We start from the raw sequence: 5,445 nt of genomic DNA on the forward strand, positions 1-5,445 counted from the left end.
ACCAACAATCTAACAGTGGCTTCAAATAGAACGATAACTTAGACAAGCCCCCAGGGAGGTCAGGCTGGTTCAGGTCACAGAATAACAGAATCATAGAGTTGGAAGGGGCCATACAGGCCATCTAGTCCAACCCCCTGCTCAACGCAGGATCATCCCAAAGCATCCTAAAGCATACAAGAAAAGTGTGCATCCAACCTTTGCTTGAAGACTGCCAGTGAGGGGGAGCTCCCCACCTCCTTAGGCAGCCTATTCCACTGCTGAACTACTCTGACTATGAATTTTTTTTCCTGATATCTAGCCTATATTGTTGTACTTGTAGTTTAAACCCATTACTGCGTGCCCTTTCCTCTGCAGCCAACGGAAACAGCATCCTTCTCTCCTCTCAGTGACAACCCTGGGATTCTTTGGTCTTTTCTCATCCAAATACTAACCAGGGATGACTCTGCTTAGCTTCAGAGATTAGACAAAATCTCTAGGCCAACCAGGTCAGGTCATCGTGTCCCTTTAAGAGATGCTTAATTAGGGTGCCATTTACCTGGTGATGTTATTTAACCTCATGCCATGAAGAGCTTTGGTTGCCTGTTTCTACCCATTAACTGCGAAGGGACGGTTAAATTTCTCCGACAGTAAATTTTCTGGAACTGTTCAATTTCTCTAACATTAACTTCCTATTAAAGGGACAGATCATTTATCTCCAGGTAACCCTTCATGCGCCCACCCCATGTCCTGGGAAAGTGGGATTTTTTTAAAGACACCACAAAGATTTCATTATCAACATGAGCTAAAACTAAAAGTGATCATTCTATTTTTAAAAACGCTCCACCGGTTGGGGTGCTAGAGGAGATCTCTGTCCAAGGATGAGATGATGTACCTAACCAAACAAGGTGATGGGCATACTACTGTTGAAGGCTAACCCATTAAATGAAACACCTTACAAGCAGCCTAGTACAGCGACTCTCTTCCACACTAGGCATTTAATCTGAAATGGCTGTAGTGTCTTTATTTCATTTTTACAGATCATGCCCTGCTCAATTAGGGATGCCAGTCCCCACAGGGCAACTGAGGAACCCATTTTATAGCTCATCTCCAGAGGACAGAGATCAGTTCCCCTGGAGAAGATGGCTGCTTTGGAGGGTGGACTCCATAGCATTATAGCTCATCTCCAAGGGACAGAGATCAGTTCCCCTGGAGAAGATGGCTGCTTTGGAGGGTGGACTCCATAGCATTATAGCTCATCTCCAGGGGACAGAGATCAGTTCCCCTGGAGAAGATGGCTGCTTTGAACAGTGGACTCCATAGCATTATAGATCATCTCCAGGGGACAGAGATCAGTTCCCCTGGAGAAGATGGCTGCTTTGGAGGGGGAACTCCATAGCATTATAGCTCATCTCCAGGGGACAGAGATCAGTTCCCCTGGAGAAGATGGCTGCTTTGGAGGGGGGACTCCATAGCATCATAGCTCATCTCCAGGGGACAGAGATCAATTCCCCTGGAGAAGATGGCTGCTTTGAACAGTGGACTCCATAGCATTATATTCCATTGAGGACCCTCCCCACCCCAAATCTTGCCCACTCCCAGCTCCACCCCCAAAGTCTCCAGGTATTTCCCAAACCAAAGCTGGCAAGCCTATGCTCAATGTTCCTGTATTCCAGAATTTTTCCTGTTGTGTTTCCATCTTTAAAAGATCTTTCAGGTTATTATTTCTACTTAAAATGCAACCGGGGTGCCCCGCCATCTTGTTAAGTCAGGTAAAGTGTGATTGCTGTCCCTTTGGACAATTTCATCTCTCTCTTTCCTTTCCAGACTGATTAATGTGGACAGACTTTAGGCATGCAAAGGAGCAAAGCACTGGCTTCTTAAGAATAAATTGTTTTATTAAGCTGTGAAACAACTTTGCAAGTAAGAGAGAAGAGAAAGAGTCCCGGCTACTGAACTGTTCATCTTCTGGAAACAATCAGGAAAGAGGTGTGTTCAAAGAGCAGGAAGTCTCCAGCTGAGCCAATCAAGGCCCAGGGGGAGATTATATGAAAAATAGCAGGAAGTTCCTTATCTCAGTCTGCTAACTATACATCTGCTCCAATGCCCCCTGTAGGATATTCTTAATAAGTTGTGGAATCATGTACAGCAGTGGTCCCCAACCTTTTTATCACCGGGGACTGGTCAATGCTTGACAATTTTACTGAGGCCGGGGTGGGGGTAGTCTTTTGCCAAGGGACATTGTGGCTGCCTGAGCCCCTGCTCCACTTGCTTTCCCACCGGCACTCCTGACTTCCCACAGCAGCTGCGCAGTGCCACACTGAGGGGGAGCCCCAGCCATGGCAGCCACTGGAGAGCACGAAAGGTGAGCTGGCGGCGGAGTAGCTGGGCAGTCCCCAAGGCAGCAACTGGGGAGGAGGACCAGGAGGAGCCGTGGCCCGGTACTGACTGATCTACGTACCGGTACCGGTCTCCAGACCAGGGGTTGTGGACCACTGCTGTACACTACAGATTTTGCATATTCCAACAATTACAGTATTTGCTGGCGTATAAGACTACTTTTCCCCCCTGAAAAACATGCCTCCAAGTGGGGGGGGGGGTCGTCCTATACGCCAGGTGCACTTCAGTTGGGATAGACATAGCTGCCCATAGTACTGTAATGTAATGTAACAAACTCTACATTTTGAGTGGAAATATTGGGGGGTCGCCTTATACGCCCAGTCGTCTTATACGCCGGCAAATACAGTAAACACTTCCTGCTTTCTTATGGTTCACAGGTTTTCTTATCGCCTTCTGTGGGGTGGAAGGACCTTAAGAACTATTTGCTTTTAGCTTTATGAAAAGAGGAGGAGAAGAACATCAGAGAGTGGAGGACAGAAGGTTTAAGAGGAGAACAACGGATAAGGGCGAGGGGAGTAGCCAACAGAAGGGGGAATCTGGGCCAAGAGAGGGTGCTGCACCCATGGAGGGACCCCAAGTCCTTCACATGCTTCATGAACCACAAATTGGCCATGCTTCATTGGAGGTGTTTTGGGGGATAGATGGGAAGTTTATGAGTTAGTTTTAATTTTTTTTTTAATGCTACTCAATCAGCATGTAGGTATTTATTCTCTGCCTAAAGTGTGGCAAGATGTGCAATGAAGTGCAAATGTTTCCAGAGGTGAAAATGTTCACTTGCATGCAACGCCAAGGTTATGGTTGACCTGAAGGGGAAATCACGCCAAATACTATTTTTGTAGAAGGAATAAATATGCGGATGGATAAGACAGAAATCTGGAGCTTTTTTGCACGATACGGCACTGCTACACCAGTGGAAATCATCGAGGTGTGTCCAAGGGGCATGGGTTTGTATCTTTTTTTGGAAAACAATGTACAAAAAATGGTAGAATTGCAAATAAATTTCCATGGGAAGGAACTCAAGCTAGGACCTGCAATAAGAGAGCCACTCAAATTTATGTGTGTATCGGGTGTAGTTTAGACCAGTACTTATTAATTCACCCACATCCCAGTTCCACCATAACCAAGAGCATCCAGCTGCGATGAGTCTGTACCACAATATGTTCAGGCATATCCTTATGGTTTGCCAGCACAACAAGCTCCTAAAGGATGCCAGCCAACTTACAATTACCAGGTTCCACCTCAATGGCCTCCCGGAGAGCCAAGAAATTGCTCTATACCTACAGCTTCTACCACAATTAATTATAGTGGTGAAATGAATCCTGGAACTGACCAAACTTAATAATCTATGTCTGATATGTCTAATATTCTGTGTCTGATTCTATGTCTGAGAGCCAGCTTGGTGAAGTGATTAGGCGTGCGGACTTTTAATCTGGGGAGCCGGGTTTGGTTCTGCACTCCCCCACATGCAGCCAGCTGGGTGACCTTGGGCTCGCCACAGCACTGATAAAGCTGTTCTGACCGAGCAGGAATCTCAGGGCTCTCTCAGCCTCACCTCCCTCACAGGGTGTCTGTTGTGGGGAGAGGAAAGGGAAGGCGAATGTCAGCCGCTTTGAGACTTCTTCGGGTAGAGAAAAGCAGCATATAAGAACCAACTCTTCTTCTTCTTCTTAATCGGAACCTAGACTGCTCCAATCTAGACTGCATCACTTTGCATTCTGCTGTTAAGAAAAGTACCAGCTGGGCATCTTCCGTGCACCCAACACGGGACATAATTTCAAAGAGGCAGGAGGTAAGGACAGTGGTTAAGAGCAGTGGCTTCTAATCTAGCATGCCAGGATTGATTCCTGCCTCCTCATGAAGCCTGCTGGGTGACCTTGGGCTCATCGCAGCCCTGATACTGGTGCCCTTCAGGGCTGCCACAGCCACACCTCCCTCACAGAGTATCTGTTGTGGGGAGAGGAAAGGGAAGGCGACTGTAAGCCGCTTTGAGCCTCCTTCGGGTAGAGAAAAGCGGCCTATAAGAACCAACTCTTCTTCTTCCTAGGGCATGGTCCCCAGGCCCCAGATCATCTTCGTCTCTCTCCTCTGAACCCTCTCGATTTTGTCCACAGCCTTTTTGAAGAGAGGCCTCCAGAACTGCACGCAAGATTTCAGGTGCAGGTTGACCAGTGCGGTATCTAGCAGGACTATGACATCTTACGGTTTCGATGTGATGCCAAGACTTTTTCCCACTGCACCGCACTATCTGCTCATATCAGCTGACAGCCCACAAGTGCCCCCAAGTTCTCTTTTGTTTCCTTTCCACTTGTCCTCTTTGCTGGGTACATTCAGGACTCTTCTCTCTCTGGAGGACCTCTGCCATTTTTGCACGGTGCCAATAGCCTTCCTGATACGAACTGGGTGATGGCACTCAAAATTACAGTTCCTGCTGAAGGTCAAGTGAGATGTAGACACACACAGTGCCGAAGAATGGCTTTCCTCTTGGGTCAGGCCATTTGTGGGGGCTCTCAGTTCATTCACAGCGAGAAGAAAACAATACTTCTCCCTGTGTTTTTTGCTGTTCTTGGCACTTCCTTGCACAAAAACTAGCTTTGTGATGGGAATGAGTGGGTGTTTCTCTAAAGGCCAGAAGTCTGAGTGTGAAGAAGTAATTGCAAAATGAACTTTCTATGAACTCTTGAGGCATTTTCGTTCTCATTTCTGAGCTGCCATAAGACTCCCTGAAGAATAAGAATAATAAGAAGAGTTGTTTTTATACCACGCTTTTCACTGCCTGAAGGAATCTCGAAGCAACTAACAATTGCCTCCCCTTCCTCTTCCGACAACAAACACTCTGTGAGGTCCCTCAGTCCTCTCCCCCATCATCCATTTCCAAACCTGGGAATCTCCTGTGACCATATGGCCTACACGGATTAATAGCCACAGGACTTGGGAGGCTGCAGAAGAGACCCAAGGAGGTCCTCAGTGCTATTTTGTCCTTCTTATTCCCTGATGGAGTATACCTGGGCTGAATCTGCACTCACTTTGTTTATTCCGTTCTGGTTAATGCTGAATCCAGATCAATTTGAC

At 47.1% G+C, this 5,445-nt stretch overlaps 1 pseudogene; it reads left to right on the forward strand.

The window, feature by feature from the left end:
- The first annotated feature begins 3,106 nt into the window (after positions 1-3,106).
- Positions 3,107-3,715, forward strand: LOC143836688 (deleted in azoospermia-like pseudogene; annotated as a pseudogene).
- Positions 3,716-5,445: the final 1,730 nt, after the last annotated feature.

The sequence above is a fragment of the Paroedura picta genome, chromosome 4 (genome assembly GCF_049243985.1).
Source record: "Paroedura picta isolate Pp20150507F chromosome 4, Ppicta_v3.0, whole genome shotgun sequence".
Taxonomy (NCBI): Eukaryota; Metazoa; Chordata; class Lepidosauria; order Squamata; family Gekkonidae; genus Paroedura; species Paroedura picta.